Below are 17373 nucleotides of genomic sequence, written 5' to 3' on the forward strand. Positions count from 1 at the left end.
TGTTGTGATGAATCGCACAGTTGTTACTGGTGGTGAGGCATCACAGTCTGAGGTCACAAAACACACCAGACATCACAGCACCCACTCAGGCACCTCTTGAACAAGCCGGAGCTACAATGACAGAGTGCGGCAGCAAAGCACGTTGCCCTGTTCCCTCAGAAAGAATCAAACTCAAGCCAAAAGGGCCTCATGTTGTTAGGGGCGGGAGCTGAGACAGAGCTCTGATTGGTCTGCCAATGGTCGCAGGTCTGTCAAACAGCGCCGCTCCTCCTCAAGAGCCTGAATGAGGTGAGGCAGGCCGGAAAGCAGCCCTGTCGGACTGGTTCCTTTGGGAGGCCGCATCCCGCTTCCCAAAGGGAAAAAACCAGTGCGCTCGAAGACCCCTGTGAGTAAGCTGGGGTGGGGAGGGGGCGGGCAGGTGGGCGGGGGTCCGGGGAGAGATTGCCGGGGATCCCTCTGTGAGGAACAACAACTGCCTTCGCGCTCTCCCGGGAAACGACATAGAAGAGGAAGGAATGCAGGCCGGCAAACCAGAAGAGGCTCCTCCTCACAGGACAGACAGGGATGCTGTGGTGGGTCTGGGGAAGGTGATGGAGAGAGTGGTGGACAGGGTGATGGAGAGAATGATGGAGAAGGCGATGGACAGGATGGCGGAGAGGTGGCGGCGGGAGAACAAGCAGAGGATCGAGCAGACGGTGGTGGAGACCATGAACGAGACCATTCAGCAGATGACGGGGGACGCCTGGAAGTCAGAGCAGGAGATGGGGAGGAAGGTGGAGGAGCTGGTCGACAAGGTGGTGACCGAGGTGGCCCTGCTGATTGACAAGATGATGCAGCAGGTGGAGCAGAAACTGGAGAAGGAGATGGGCAAGGGCGGGGGGAAGGAGGCTGAGGACGAGGAGTCCTCGTCGTCGGATGGCTCGGTGTGTGAGATGCCGCCCCCTGGCTCCAGACAGGCGGACGAGGGCAAAGGTGAGGAAGGGGAAGAAGAGGAGGAGGAGGAGGAAGACATAATCGAAGAACCTCCTCTAACTCCGAACCAGCGGGAAGCGTTTCACGAGATCTTTTTGCAATTTTCGCAGAGCAACAGCGAGGTGATCGACTTTTCCAGCCTGAAGTCCACCTTGGCAGATATCGGGATACCAGTGGAGGAAGCGGAGATCTACAGCACCCTGGAGGCCCTCGACTCCAACGGGGACGGGGAAGCGACCTTCGAGGACTTCCTGAAGCTGGTGACCAGCACTCGCCTCTTCTTCCTCTTCTACCGGGAGCTGCCAGACCGGTGCCAAGGCTCGGAGCCCCAGACGGGCTCAGTGGACAACACCGTCTTCTTTGAGATCCTCTCCAGGTTCATCCAGACCCAGATGCTCTCGGAAGAGACCACTAGAAAGATCATCAGGTATTACTACAAGAAGAAGAAGGGTGCTAAGCTGAAGAGCAGGAAGCAAGACGTCAGCCAGGTGCAGGTCCTCCCACCACCCCTGTTCCTCGGGCAGACCATCTACAGCCTGGCCACCTACGTGGACATCTTGGAGCCAGACGAGGAATATCAGGAGCTTCCCCTTACCGAGGATCAGGTCAAAGCCTTCCGAGATGTCTTTGACATGTTCTCCCTGGACAAGCAAAGCTGCATTGACATCAACAGCCTCCTGAACATGATGGCTGAAGTGCAGATCTACTTGAAGAACCCTCTGATCCCAAATGAAATGAAGTGCACTGAAGTTAACTTGGGCAAGGAGGTCAGCTTTGAGGACTTCCTCCTCATCATGACCGACACCAAGACCTTTGGCCAGTACCTGGCGCCTGACTATGAAGAGTGCAAGGGCACAGTGGCCACACCAGTGGTGATTTTCCAGGCCATTAACAAGCTGGTGAGCTCGCCACTCCTCTCGGCCAAGACCAAAGGAATAACCGCCGCTTACTACCGCAACAAGTTCATCACCGCCGCCCAGGGCTACGGCGAGGAGGCGGAATCTGAGAGGGCCGCCAGCCCGCAGGCCGAGCCCGAACCAGCCGAGAGGAAGCCCGGGAGTCCCAAGCCCGTCCCAGCAGGAAGGAAGCCAGCCAGAGGCGACGCGCAGGGCAAGGAGCCCGCCAGGGGTGCAAGGGGGCCGGGTAAGAAGACCCACAGCAAGAAGATTAAGGAGCCCAACGCGCGGAGGAGGCAGAGCATGCAGAGGAGGTTCCAGGCCGCCTTGAAGAACCCAGCCTTCCTCGAGGCTTTCAAAGCCTACTCGTGGACCTGGAAAGAGAAGCAAGCGAAGCAGAGGCAGGAAGGGGTCTTGTGCCCCTAGTGTCGAGTACCACCCTCCTGCTGCGCATCTTGCAGCCAGCCCCACCCGCTCCTCCCTTCAGCCCACCCCGACTCCAGGTTTATTCTAGTTTGATTTAAGCTGAGGAAGATACACCTTAATAATGGACAACCTGAAATAAAAGGGGTGTCCTGAGGTGCTTATTCTAATTTCACTGACACTGAGTAAGATGCACCTTTATAAGTTTCCAAACCTTCAATAAATAAGCACCATCTGGAGATGCAACAGGTCAAGCAGCAACTCATTCCCTCTCTGTGAGTGGTACTCATTTACAGGTTGGGGTGCAGAGTGAGTGGGGTTTGCTCTCGGCACTGGATGGGGAATGTTGCCAAGGGCAGGTGTGGCTTTGCAGCCCCATTGTTTCTGGGTTGCAAGACCAGGGGGCTGAAGGTCCAATCTGGAGATCTGAGCTCAGGGCCAGGGATTGAAGGTCCAATCCAGAGATCTGAGCTCAGGGCCAGGGGTTGAAGGTCCGATCAAGAGATCTGAGCTCAGAACCAGGGGTTGAAGGTCCAACCTAGAGATCTAAGCTTGAGACCAGGGGATGAAGGTCCAATCCAGAGATATGAGCTCAGGGCCAGGGGTTGAAGGTCCAATCAAGAGATCTGAGCTCAGAACCAGGGGTTGAAGGTCCAACCTAGAGATCTAAGCTTGAGACCAGGGGTTGAAGGTCCAATCCAGAGATCTGAGCTCAGGGCCAGGGGTTGAAGGTCCAATCCAGAGATCTGAGCTCAGGGCCAGGGACTGAAGGTCCAATCCAGAGATCTGAGCTCAGGGCCAGGGATTGAAGGTCCAATCCAGAGATCTGAGCTCAGGGCCAGGGGTTGAAGGTCCAATCAAGAGATCTGAGCTAAGAACCAGGGGTTGAAGGTCCAATCTAGAGACCTAAGCTCTAGACCAGGGGTCGAAGGTCCAATCCAGAGATCTGTGCTCAAGACTAGGGGTTGAAGATCGAATCCAGAGATATGAGCTCAAGACTAGGGGTTGAAGGTCCAATCTAGAGATCTGAGCTCAAGACCAGGGGTTGAAGGTCCAATCTAGAGATCTGAGCTCAAGACCAGGGGTTGAAGGTCCAATCTACAGATCTGAGCTAAAGACCAGGGGTTGCAGGTCCAATCCAGAGATCTGAGCTCAAGACCATGGATTTAAGGTTAGATCCAGAGATCTGAGCTCAAGGACAAGGTTGAAGGTCCAATGGAGAGATCTAAGCTCGAGACCAGGGGTTGAAGGTCCAATCCAGAGATCTGAGCTCAAGACCACGGGCTGAAGGACCAATCGAGAGATCCTTGCAGTCAGGCAATCCCAGTAAATATTGAGGAAGTTAAGATCCCCCACTAATACAACCCTATTGCTTTTGCCCCTTGTGGTAATTAGTTTATTTCTATCACATGTACCAGGATACAGGGAAAAGCTTTGTTTCACATGCCATCCAGACAGATAATTCCAAACCCAATTACAGAGAAAGTGCAGTGCGAGTAGACAAGTAAGGTGCAAGGGACATGACGAGTTAGATTGAGAGATCAAGAGTTCATCTTTATCATACAAGAGTTCTGCTCAAGAGTCTGATAACAGCAGGAGAGATGCTGTCCTTGAGCCTGGTGGTGTGTTTTCAAGCTATTATATCTTCTGCCCAATGGAAGGGGGGAGAAGAGAGAATGTCCGGGGTGGGTGGGGTCTTTGATGATGCTGGCTGCTGTCCCGAGGCAGCGGGGAGTGTAGAGAGTGTAAGTGGAGCTGCAATCTGTCTACATATCTGTCCTTCTAATTCCCACTGACCATTAGGAGGCCAATAAGGTTGTTCCTTGGGTTGTTCTCCCTAGAACGTCAGAAGCTGGGGTGAGACCTGTTAGATGTCTTTAAAATTATGAGAGGCACAGATAGAATAGACAGTATCTTCTCCCCAGGGTAGAAATGTCAAACACCAGAGGACATGCTGTTAAGGTTAGAGGGTGGAAAGTTTAAAGACGATGTGAGGGGCAAGTTTTTTTATGCAGAGAGCGGGAGGTGCCTGGAATGGGTTACCAGGGGTAGTTGTGGAAGCAGGCATTTTGGTGGAGTTTAAGAGGCTTTTCGACAGACACATGAATATGGAATGAATGGAGGGATGATACACAGGAGGAGGACATTTAGTATAAATCAGCATCATGATAGGCACAACATTGTGGGCCGAATGGCCTGTCCAGCACTGTACTGTTCTCCGTTCCATGGAATAGTATAACCTCATCGCCCCCTTCTTATTCCTAAGTCCTACCCATATAGCCTCATTGGCCGATCCCTCTAGGACAGCCTCCCTAAGTACCGCTGTATTCCTGGGACAGAAAGCCTCTCATCTCCCCATAAGCAGGGATTAAAAAGAGAAGAGCAGCGATGTCTTTGCCTGGATGGATGGATGCGTAGACAGCTAAGGTCACTGGAAACCTGGAGAGGTTATCTGGCTCCGGCTCCCACCAGCCCCTACGCACCCCCACCGCCTGAACTGTGCTGGTTCCAGATGCTATAGGTCAGACGCTGCATTCAAGACCCACTCAGAAGGCAGGAGGGTAAGGATCAGTGCAGGATTCCTGGTGCCCAGGGAGTGCTGCGTGGTGGGAAGAGCGGTGAAGAGGGAGCGCCGCGTTGTGGGGGGGGGGGGGGGGGGGAGTGAGGAGGGAGCGCCCCACTGTGGGAGGGGTGGTGAGGAGGGAGTGCTGTGCTGTGGGAGGGGCAGTGACGAGGGACGCCACGCTGTGGGAGGGGTGGTGAGGAGGGAGCGACGGGTTATGGGAGGGGTGGTGAGGAGGGAGTGACGGGTTGTGGGAGGGGCGGTGAGGAAGAAGCGCCGCACTGTGGGAGGGGCAGTGACGAGGGACGCCACGCTGTGGGAGGGGCAGTGAGGAGGGAGCGCCACGCTGTGGGAGGGGCAGTGAAGAGGGAGTGCCGCAGGAGGGGTGGTGAGGAGGGAGCAATGCATTGTGGGAGGGGCGGTGAGGAGGGACCGCCCTGCTGTGGGAGGGGCAGTGAAGAGGGAGCGCCGCGCTGTGGGAGGGGCGGTGAGGAGGGAGCGCCGCACTGTAGCAGGGGTGGTGAGGAGGGAGTGCTGTGCTGTGGGAGGGGCGGTGAGGAGGGAGTGCCCCTTGGGAAATGCCATGCAAATGCAAAGGCTTCCCACATGGGGCAGGTGGGGAGTACACGAGTGAAGAAATGCTGCATTCTCAGAGGGCAGAGCTGAGAAAGCAAAATACAGCTGAGGAAGTCACACAGAGAGAGGATAACATGCTCAGAGCCATCACCTTTTCAAAAGTACCTTTTAAACAAGGCCCTTGTCTGTCACCTCGAGTGAATTAGCAATGAGTCAGTTCTCTCTGAGATTCCGGGGCCAATCTTTCTGCCTTCAGCAGTTAAAAAAAGCAGGCGATCCTATCCATATCTTGCAACTTGCTCTGTGCCTATCGGCTGATGAATTCCCTGCTCTGATGGTACTTCTGCTAAAGTGCATCCTTGAGTGGCTATAAGGGTAAACATTGCCTTTGAAAGGGGCACCCCCGACATTTCCCATTTCTTTCTACATGCCCACTGAAAATCCACCCTGAATTAAGCTCCAAGTAAGGCCACACTTGGAGTACTGTGGACAGTTCCCATTGCCCTGCTGTGGGAAGGACTGAGAGGGTCCAGGAAAGAGTCGGGAGGACGTTACTGGGTCAGGAGGGCTTGAGTTACAAGGAGAGGCCGGGACATTTTTCCCCTGGTGTGTGGGAGGCTGAGGGACGACCTTAAGAGAGGTTTACAAGATCATGAGGGGCGTCGATAAGGTGAACGGCTAGTCTTTTCCCCCAGGAGAGGGGAGCCTAAAACCAGAGGGCACAGGTTTAAAGTGTGAGGGGAAAGATTTAAAAGCAATTGAGAAGCAAGTTTTTCCACATAGAGGGCGGTGGCTGTGTGGAACGAGCTGCCAGAGGAAGTGGTAGAGGTGGGTACAATTATGACATTGAAGAGATACTTGGACAGATACGTGGATAGAGGGATACGGGCCAAACATAGGCAAGTGGGACTGACTCAGGCAGGCAACGTGGTCGGCATAGAGGAGTTGGGCTGAAGGGCCTTGTTTCTATGCTGTATAACCCTATGCCTCGAAGCCCCTCATGGTGAGCACTACGATTACATCCGTTAGTTAGATTTAGACTTCTATATTAGTCACAAGTGCACCGAAACACACAGTGAAATGCATCTTTTTGCATAGAGGGTTCTGGGGGCAGCCTGCAAGTGTCAACACTCTTCTGGTGCCAACATAGCACACCCACAACTTCCTAACCCGCACGTCTTTGGAATGTGGGAGGAAACCGGAGCGCCCGGAGGAAACCCACACAGACATGGGGAGAACTCCTTACACACAGTGGCCGGATTTGAACCCAGGTCGCAGGTGCTGTAATAGCGTTACACTAACCGTGAACAAGAGTCTGCCCTATTTGTCAGGGACATGCATTCACAGGGTCAACAATAGAATGGTAAATAGTGGCTGGTGCAGTGGTGAAGTTACCCCCAGATACCTGGCCTGACCATCCAGAGGCACACACTCAAATCCCACAACGTCACCTGTATAACTGAGTTAGAAATCTGGATTTTTTTTTTGTTTTACACACAGTAACAATGAACACAAACAGAATGCATTGTCATGGATAGCCGTTTGGTTCACTAAGGCCCCCAGGGTGGGTTTATTTTCCCTGGAACGAAGGAAGCTGACGAGTGAGCTGCTAGACTTCTGCAAGATTGTGACAGAGGCAGGGATAGGGTCTAAATCTACTTCCCATGGCAGGGGTATTGAAAACAAGAGGGCATCGGTTTAAGATGAGAGGAAGGGGATTTAGACAAGACAAGACATCTTTATTAGTCACATGTACATCGAAACACACAGTAAAATGCATCGTTTTGCGTAGAGGGTTCTGGGGGCAGCCTGCAAGTGTCGCCATGCTTCTGGCGCCAACATATCACGCCCACAACTTCCTAACCCGTATATCTTTGGAATGTGGGAGGAAACCGGAGCACCCGGAGGAAACCCAGGCAGACACTTGGAGAATGTACAAACTCCTTACAGACAGTGGCCAGAATTGAACCCGGGTCGCTGGCGCTGTAACAGAGTTACGCTAACCGCTACACTACCATGCCTGCCCTTAGGAATAGTAAAGGGAAAAAAATAACTGGTGGGAGTTAGCTATAGGCTACAAAATAATAACATTGTAGTGGCACAGGCAATAAACCAAGAAATAGATGTAGCAAAGGATGTTCTACAGCGAGACATAGATAGGTTAAGTGAGTGGGTCTGGCAGATGGAGTACAATGTTGGTAAATGCGAGGTCATCCACTTTGGAAGGAAAAATAGATCAGATTATTATTTAATTGGTGAAAGATTGCAGCATGCTGTTGTGCAGAGGGATTAGGGAGTGCCTGAGCGAGAGTGGTTGATATCTACAAGCCCTGCTGCCAGAAGAGGTGGTGAATTAGACAGAGAGAGTGGGGAGTCGGGCCAGTGGTGCAGGGCCAGTCTCTTCACCCTGAGTGGGACATTTCTGGTCGCACTCTGAACTCCCTACACCCGCTAACGGGGCATCCTGGACGTCCTGTCCCCCCTCTCGCCCCCCCCCCCCCCCCCAAGAGCCATTGCACACGGCAGTGGTTGTCAGGTTCAGGCAATTGGTATCAAATGAGTCCATAGAACAGTACATCACTGGACAGGCCATTTGGCACATGATGTTGTGCTAGTCTTGCTGCCAGTTTATACTAAAGGTCCTCCTCTTGTGTATCATCCCTCCATTCCCTTCTGTCTAAAAGCCTCTTAAACTCCACCAAACTGCCTGCTTCCACTACTACCCCAGATAACCCATTCCAGGCACCTCCCACCCTCTGCGTAAAAAACTTGCCCCTCACGTCGCCTTCAAAATTCCCCCGCACCCTCCCAACCTTAACAGCACGTCCTCTGATGTTTGAAATTTCTGCCCTGGGGAAAAGATTCTGACTGTCTACCCTATCTGTGCCTCACATAATTTTAAAAACCTCTATCAGGTCTCCCCTCAGCCTCCGACACTCCAGGGAGAACAACCCCAGTTTGTCCAACCTCTCCTTATAGCTCATACCCTCTAATCCAGGCAGCAACCTCTCCTGCACCCTCTCCACAGTCTCCTTCCTGTAATGGGGCGACCAGAACTGCACACAATACTCCAAGTGCGGTCTGACTAAGGTTTTATACAGCTGCAGCATGACTTCCTTACTCTTGTACTCAACGCCCCTCCCAATGAAGGCAAGTATGCCATATCCCTTCTTTACCACCTTATCCACTTGCGTAGCCACTTTCAGTGAACTGTGGACCCGGACCCCAAGATAAGATATCTTTATTAGTCACATGTACATCAAAACACACAGTGAAATGCATCTTTTGCGTAGTGTGTTCTGGGGCAGCCCGCAAGTGTCACCACGCTTCCGGCGCCAACATAGCACACCCACAACTTCCCAACCCGTACGTCTTTGGAATGTGGGAGGAAACCGGAGCACCCGGAGGAAACCCAGGCAGACACTGGGAGAACGTACAAACTCCTTACAGTCAGCGGCCGGAATTGAACCAGGGTCGCTGGCGCTGTAATAGCGTTACGCTAACCGCTACACTACCGTGCCTGCCCTGTATGTCAATGATATTAAGGGGCTTACCATTAACTGTAGTACACTTTCTCCTTTCATTTGACCTCCCAAAGTGCAACAATCACCAGCAATGGTGATACAATCACCATTTAAGAGGCATTTAAAATAGACACATGCATAGGCAAAGCATGGAAGGATTGTCCGAAATGCAGGCAAATGGGATTAGTGTGGATGGACAAAAGGTCAGTATGGACATGGTGGGCTGAAGGGTCTGTGTCTGTGCTGTACAACTGTATAATGCTGGTCGAGTTTATTGTCGGATACACCAGGATACAATGGAATTCCTTGCTGGCGTGAGGCTCACAGAGTAAACAGTGCACATGGTGATAGTCAGTACGACAAGTGCAAAACAACAGAGTGGTGCAGTCTGAAGTAATGCAGAAACGCTGAGGTGACAATAACGGAATCACCGAGAGGGAGAGTTAAGAGTCCGAGAATGTGGCAGCACCATTGGGAAGGGGATGGGAAGGAGGTGAGTGTGACAGCAGTGGGGAAGAAGCTGTTCTTGACTCTGGACATCCGGGCTTTCCAAGCTCCTGTATCTCCTCCTGGAAGGTAGGAGAGAGAAAAGGGAACAGCCATGTCCGGAGTTAAATAAAAACATTCATCCACTGGAGTGTCGCCAGGGACACATGGCCATGCAGTAAATATGAGAGGGACGAAATGCATTGCCTGTAGGGTTTTTCCGTTGGACAGTCAGTGGCTTCTCAGCACACCACACAATTCTCAACAGCCCTGTTAGCTCTGCAGCACAGAAAGGACTTAGTTTGCAATAAGCGCTCTCCTTGAGAATTGTCGTCCATGGTTTCACTTCAAGACCTCTCAAAACCCTTGGGCCAGCCTTGCACATTGACTCAGAGAATTGTACAGCACGTTCATTGGTTGTACAATTGGCAGCTCATTCCAGATACCAACTACTCCTTACCCCTCAGATCCGCTTTATACCTCAACCAACCTGAAACCTATTCCCTCTAGTTTTAGACACCCCTACCCTGGAAACAGACTCTGACACCCCTACTCTGGGTTATGCCTCTTGTAATTTAATACACCTCTATCACCTCCCAGGGAGAACAGATCCAGCCTATCCAGTCTCTCCCTATAACTCTAATTATTATTATTCTGGTCACCTCACTATAGGAAGGATATCGAGGCTTTAGAGAGGGTGGTTTTACTAGGATGCTGCCTGGATTAGAGGGCATGCACTATCAGGAGAGGCTGGACAAACCTGGGCTCTTTTCTCTGGAACAGAGGAGGCTGAGGGGTGATCTGTTGGAGGAGTATAAAATTACAAGGGGCATAGATAGGGTGGGCAAGCGATATCCTTTTCCCATTATTGAGCAATCCAATACCAGAGGGCATGCATTTAAGGTGAGGGGTAGTTTCAGAAGAGACATGAGGGGTAAGTTTTTTACTGAGAGAGTGGTGGATGCCTAGAATGTGTTACCTGATAGGGTGGTGGAGGCAAACTCATTGGACGCTTTTAATGGGCACATGAATGAGAGAAAAATGGAGGAATTAGCTATGTCGGCACAACATTATGGGCTGAAGGGCCTGTTCTGTGCTGTACTGTTCTATGTTCTACGTCCAGCCCTCCAATCCAGGCAACATCCCTGTGAATCTTTTCTGCACTCTCTCTGGCTTAATTGTATCTTTCCTGCAATTTAGCGACCAGAACTACACACAATACTCCAACTGCAGTCTAACCAACGTCTTGTACAGCTGTAATGTGACGTCCCAACTCTTGAGCTCGATGCCTTAGCTGACGGCAAGATGCCAAGCACCTTCGTCGCCACCTTGTCCACCTGTGCTGCCACTTTCAGGGAACTATGTATGGGTACCCCCAAGGTCTCTCTGTTCACCCTACCCAAGGCCCTGCCATTCACTGTGTGTGCCTTGCCCTGGTTTAACTTTCCAAAATGTATCTTGTCTGAGTTAAACTCCATCTGCCATTCCTTTGCCCACTTTCCCAATTGATCTAAATCCTGATGCAAGCTCAGACAACCCTCTTCACTGTCCACTGTACCACCAACTTTGATGTTATCCACAAACTTAGTAACTGTGCTGCCTAGGTTCTTGTCCAGATCATTTAAATATAGAGGACAGGTTGAGGATAGGATCCTGTCTTATGAGGATAGGTTGAGCAAGCTAGGGCTTTTCTCTTTGGAGAGAAGGAGGATGAGAGGGGACTTGATAGAGGTGGACAAGATGATAAGAGGCATCGATCGAGTGGACAGTCAGAGACTTTTTCCCAGGGTGACAATGGCTAACATGAGGGGACATAATTTTAAGGTGACTGGAGGAAGGTTTAAGGGGGATGTCAGGGATAAGTTTTTTACACAGAGAGTGGTGCGTGCGTGCAACGCACTGCCCGCAGAGGTTGTGGGGGCAGATACGTACATTTGGGACATTTAAGAGACTCTCAGATAGACACATGAATGATAGAAAAATAGGGGGCTATGTGGGAGGGAAGGATTAGATAGATCTTAGAGCAGAATAAAATGTTGGCACAACATTGTGTGAGCCAAAGGGCCTGTAATGTGCTGCAGTGTTCTATGTTCTATGACATACAACAGTGGACCCAGCACCAATCCCTGTGGGACACCACTGGTCACTGGCCTCCAGTGTGAGAAACAACTCTCCACTACCACCCTCTGACTTCTACTACCAAGCCAATGTTGTATCCAATTGGCTGGCTCACCCTGGATCCCAGATGATCCAACCTCCTAGACCAGCCTACCGTGCAAGACCTCGTCGAAAGTCTTGCTAAAGTCTGTGTAGACAGCATCTCCCGCCCTGCCCTCATCAACCCTCTTGGTCACCTCTTCAAAAGACTCAAATGTGCGAGACACTATTTCCCACACACAAAGCCTTGTTGACTACCCCTAATCAATCCTCACTGTCCCGAATGCTAATAAATCCTGACTCTCAGAATCCCTTCCAATAAGATTTCTTTATTAGTCACGTGTACATCGAAACACACAGTGCAATGCACCTTTTTGTGTAGAGTATTCTGGGGGAAGCCCACAAGTGTCACCACGCTTCCGGCGCCAACATAGCACGCCCACAACTCCCTAACCCATATGTCTTTGGAATGTGGGAGGGAACCAGAGCACCTGGAGGAAACCCATGGGGAGAACGTACAAAATCCTTACAGACAGTGGCCAGAATTGAACCCAGGTCACTAGCGCTGTAATAGTGTTACACTAACCGCTACACTACCATTGCTGCCCAGATTAGCCATATGTTGCCAGCCTTAGATTTATTGGTCAGCATTGCATCAAAGTGGTCAACTTTCCCACCGCTGATGTAAGGTGCACCGGCCTGTAGTTCCCTGCTTCCTCTCTTAAGTAAATGGATGAACGTGTAATTAAGATCTTAAACTGCGGGGAAAGGCCAATTTCACTAACATAAGGGAGGACCTGGCGAAGGTAGACTGGGAGCACCTACTTGCAGGTGAGTCCACATCTGCACAGTGGGAAGCATCCAATGGAGAAATAGTGAGAGTTCAAGGCCAACATGTTCCCGTCAGGGTATAAGCCAGGGGTAACAAATACATCCAAGCCTTGATGTTGAGGGTTGGATAAAGAAACAAGAAAAGCACAAGACAAGTATAGAGAACTAATGACAGGAGATGCAATCCAGTCCTGATAAAGGGTCTCGACCCAAAACGTTGACTGTTTGTTTCCCTTCACAGATGCTGCCTGACCCGCTGAGTTCCTCCTGCACTTTGTGTGTGTTGCTAATGACAGGAGAGGCCTGTCAAGAGTCTACAAAGTGTAGGAAGGTGCTTAAAAAGGAAATTAGGAAGGCAAAGAGGAGAAATCACTAGCGGACAGGATATAGGTAAATCAGAAGGCATTCTATAAGCATTTGAGGGTAAAAGAGTGACCAGGGAAAGCCCATAGGTGTAGAGGAAGAGAAGCCAGCAGAGGAAGAGAAGGCGACAGAGAGAGCATTGGTAATTGCAGGTTTAAGCCAGTAGCGGAAGGAAAGGCCGCACGTGAAGGGGAGGAAGAATCTATTTGTGAGTTGCCTGAAGAAGAGGAGAAAGAGGAAGGGGACAAGCAAATATTTGATGCATTAACTGTATCAACAGTATCGTCGATTGAAAAAGTATATGAGGTACCATCCCCAGAGAAAGAGAAAAGTAGAACTGGCAGAAGTGGAACCTGAGAAAGAAGAAATAGAGAAGCTGGCAGAAGAAGAGAAACCAGCAGAGGAGAAGGAATTCTCTGGTAAAAATTGTGCATAGTTCGTTTAATTTTGTTTTTTTTCTTGAGCGCTGCTTATCTGATGCCATGTGCCTGTGATGCTGCTGCAAACAACTTTTTCATTGCACCTGTGGACTTGCGTGCGTGACAACAGACTCGACGTTGACTCTGCCAGCTGTGCATGTGCGCGCGCCTGCGTTCACCTGACGGGTGAAGGGCGTGTTTATTTGGGGGCGGGTTATTGGTTTCAGACAGGTCCTGCCCTTGTGACTTCACCTGCTGATGCCCGGCCAATACTGACAAACCGTCCTGATGTCACAAACGGTCAACATCTCAGCACAAATGTCCGTCTCAAGTTAGGCAGGACACCATGCAGAATAATAAACAAAATTAACATCCTCCATCTCTCAAATAACAATCCCTCATCTTAAGAAGAAATAAGACAGACTGACCAGTTCTGCGGATAAAACTCCTCATGAGAAGATCCTTGATGTGTCAGATGGGTTTGAAGTTCAGTTATGTTAGGACCAGCACCTGGATAAAGTAGGCAGAGACCAACACCAGAGATTTCGAAGACAAGTTACAAAACCAACGTATAAAGTTAGCTAAGCAGCAGAAGAGATGGAGGAAGGCAGCGAGAGGAAGGAGTGGGAGCAGAGTCTGACACAGGATGAGGAGAAAGTGGAGGGAGGGGGCCAGCGGGCAGAGACAGAAGCAGAGACATCAGAGCAGGAAAAGATCAGGAACAAGGGTGCAGAGGAAACTGAGAACGCTAACGAAGAAAGGGCAGAGCAATCTAAGGGGGAGGCAGGGCAGGAGAAAGTGGCAGAGGAGAAGGCAGAGGCTGAGACAAAAGAGCGAGCAGGAGAGGAAGAGGGGACAAGGGAGGAAGAGAAGACAGCAGGGGAAGAGAGAGAAGGCGAGGCAGAGCGGGGAACAGAGGATGGGAAGAAAGAGGGAACACCAGAAGGAGACAAACCAGCAGAGGAGGAGAAGGGAACAGGTGAGGACAAGGTGGCAGAGGATGGAAAACTGGAAGAAGAGAAAGTGGAAGAGGTGCATAAGGAAGCAGAAGAGGGAGAGGCGGAAAAGGCAGCAGACAAAGAGAAGGGAACAGATGAAACAAAGCCAGAACCAGAAGAGAGACCAGCAGAAGAGGAGAAAGGGCAGGAGGGACAGCAAGAGAAGCCGGCAGAGGAAGAGAAGCCGACAGAGGAAGTTGGAGAGGAAGAAAAGCTGGCAGAGGAAGCTGGAGAGGAAGAGAAGCCGGCAGAGGAAGTTGGAGAGGAAGAAAAGCTGGCAGAGGAAGCTGGAGCAGAAGAGAAGCCGGCAGAGGAAGTTGGTGAGAAAGAGAAGCTGGCAGAGGAAGTTGGACAGGAAGAAAAGCTGGCAGAGGAAGAGAAGCCTGCAGAGGAAGTTGGAGAGGAAGGGAAGCGGGCAGAGGAAGTTGGAGAGGAAGAGAAACCTGCAGAGGAAGTTGGTGAGGAAGAGAAGCCGGCAGAGGAAGTTGGACACGAAGAAAAGCTGGCAGAGGAAGAGAAGCCTGCAGAGGAAGTTGGAGAGGAAGGGAAGCCGGGAGTGGAAGGTGGAGAGGAAGAGAAGCCAGCAGAGGGAGTTGGAGAGGAAGGGAAGCTGGCAGAGGAAGTTGGAGAGGAAGAGAAGGTAGCCAAGGAAGTTGGAGGGGAAAAGAAGCCGGCAGAGGGAGTTGGAGAGGAAGGGAAGCCGGCAGAGGAAGTTGGAGAGGAAGAGAAGCCGGCAGAGGGAGTTGGAGAGGAAGGGAAGCCGGCAGAGGGAGTTGGAGAGGAAGAGAAGCCGGCAGAGGAAGTTGGAGAGGAAGGGAAGCTGGCAGAGGAAGTCGGAGAGGAAGAGAAGGTGGCAGAGGAAGTCGGAGAGGAAGAGAAGGTAGCCAAGGAAGTTGGAGAGGAAGAGAAGTCGGCAGAGGAAGTTGGAGAGGAAGGGAAGCTGGCAGAGGAAGTCGGAGAGGAAGAGAAGGTAGCCAAGGAAGTTGGAGAGGAAGAGAAGCCGGCAGAGGAGGTTGGAGAGGAAGAGAAGCCAGCAGAGAAAGAGAAGGTGGTAGAGGAAGTTGGAGAGGAAGAGAAACCGGCAGAGGAAGTTGGAAAGGAAGAGAAGCCTGCAGAGGAAGTTGGAGAGGAAGGGAAGCCGGCAGAGGAAGTTGGAGAGGAAGAGAAGCTAGCAGAGGAAGAGAAGGTGGCAGAGGAAGTTGGAGAGGAAGAGAAGGTGGCAGAGGAAGAGAAACCAGCAGAGGAAGTTGGAGAGGAAGGGAAGTCGGCAGAGGAAGTTGGAGAGGAAGAGAAGCTGGCAGAGGAAGAGAAGCCAGCAGAGAAAGAGAAGGTGGCAGAGGAAGTTGGAGAGAAAGAGAAGCCGGCAGAGGAAGTTGGAGAGGAAGGGAAGCTGGCAGAGGAAGAGAAGCCAGCAGAGAAAGAGAAGGTGGCAGAGGAAGTTGGAGAGAAAGAGAAGGTGGCAGAGGAAGAGAAACCAGCAGAGGAAGTTGGACAGGAAGAGAAGCCTGCAGAGGAAGTTGGAGAGGAAGGGAAGCCGGCAGAGGAAGTTGGAGAGAAAGGGAAGCCGGCAGAGGAAGAGAAGGTGGCAGAGGAAGTTGGAGGGGAAGAGAAGGTGGCAGAGGAAGAGAAACCGGCACAGGAAGTTGGAGAGGAAGAGAAGCCTGAAGAGGAAGTTGGAGAGGAAGGGAAGCCGGCAGAGGAAGTTGGAGAGAAAGGGAAGCCGGCAGAGGAAGAGAAGGTGGCAGAGGAAGTTGGAGAGGAAGAGAAGGTGGCAGAGGAAGAGAAACCAGCAGAGGAAGAGAAAACGGCAGAGGAAGTTGGAGAGGAAGAGAAGGTGGCAGAGGAAGTTGGAGGGGAAGAGAAGGTGGCAGAGGAAGAGAAACCGGCACAGGAAGTTGGAGAGGAAGAGAAGCCTGAAGAGGAAGTTGGAGAGGAAGGGGAGCCGGCAGAGGAAGTTGGAGAGAAAGGGAAGCCGGCAGAGGAAGAGAAGGTGGCAGAGGAAGTTGGAGAGGAAGAGAAGGTGGCAGAGGAAGAGAAACCAGCAGAGGAAGAGAAACCGGCAGAGGAAGTTGGAGAGGAAGAGAAGGTGGCAGAGGAAGTTGGAGAGGAAGAGAAGGTGGCAGAGGGAGAGAAACCAGCAGAGGAAGAGAAACCGGCAGAGGAAGTTGGAGAGGAAGGGAAGCCAGCAGAGGAAGTTGGTGAGGAAGAGAAGCCGGCAGAGGAAGTTGGAGAGGAAGAGAAACCGGCTAAGGACGTTGGAGAGGAAGAGAAGCTGGCAGAGGAAGATGGAGTGGAAGAGAAGCCGGCAGAGGAAGAGAAGCTGGCAGAGGAAGAGAAGCAGGCAGAGGAAGTTGGAGAGGAAGAGAAGCCGGCAGAGAAAGTTGGTGAGGAAAAGAAGCCAGCAGAGGAAGTTGGAGAGGAGGAGAAGCTGGCAGAGGAAGTTGGAGAGGAGGAGAAGCCGGCAGAAGAGAAGTCATCAGAAGAAGAGAAGCCAGCAGAGAAGGTTGGAGAAGAGGAGAAACCAACAAAGGATATTGGAGCAGAAAAGAAACCGGCAGAGGAAGAGGAGCCGACAGAGGAAGAGAAGGTTGTAGAGGAAGAGAAACCAGCAGAGGAAGAGAAGCCGACAGAGGAAGTTGGAGAGGAAGAGAAATCAGCAGAAGAGCAGAAGGCATCAGAAGAGAAACTTGGTGAGGAAGAAAAAGTTGTTGAGGAAGAGAAGCTGGCAGAGGAAGTGAAACCGACAGAGGAAGTTGGAGAGGAAGAAAAGCTAGCAGAGGAAGAGAAGGTTGGAGAAGAGGGGAAGCCAACAGAGGAAATTGGAACAGAAGGGAAGGCAGCAGAGGAAGAGAAACTTGGTGAGGAAGAAAAAGTTGGTGAGGAAGAGAAGCTGGCAGAGGAAGAGAAACCGACAGAGGAAGAGGAGGCAGCAGAGGAAGTTGGAGAGGAAGAGAAAGCCACAGAGGAAGAGAAGCCAGCAGAAGTTGAAGAGAAGCCGGCAGAGGAAGAGAAGCCAGAAGTTGAAGAGAAACCCGCAGAACAAGAGAAGCTGGCAGAGGAAGAGAAGGTTGGAGAGGAAGAGAAGCCGGCAGAAGAAGAGAAGGCAGCAGAGGAAGTTGGAGAGGAAGAGAAACCCGCAGAGGAAGAGAAGCCGGCAGAAGAAGA

The sequence above is a fragment of the Pristis pectinata genome, chromosome 43, assembly GCF_009764475.1.
Source record: "Pristis pectinata isolate sPriPec2 chromosome 43, sPriPec2.1.pri, whole genome shotgun sequence".
Taxonomy (NCBI): domain Eukaryota; kingdom Metazoa; phylum Chordata; class Chondrichthyes; order Rhinopristiformes; family Pristidae; genus Pristis; species Pristis pectinata.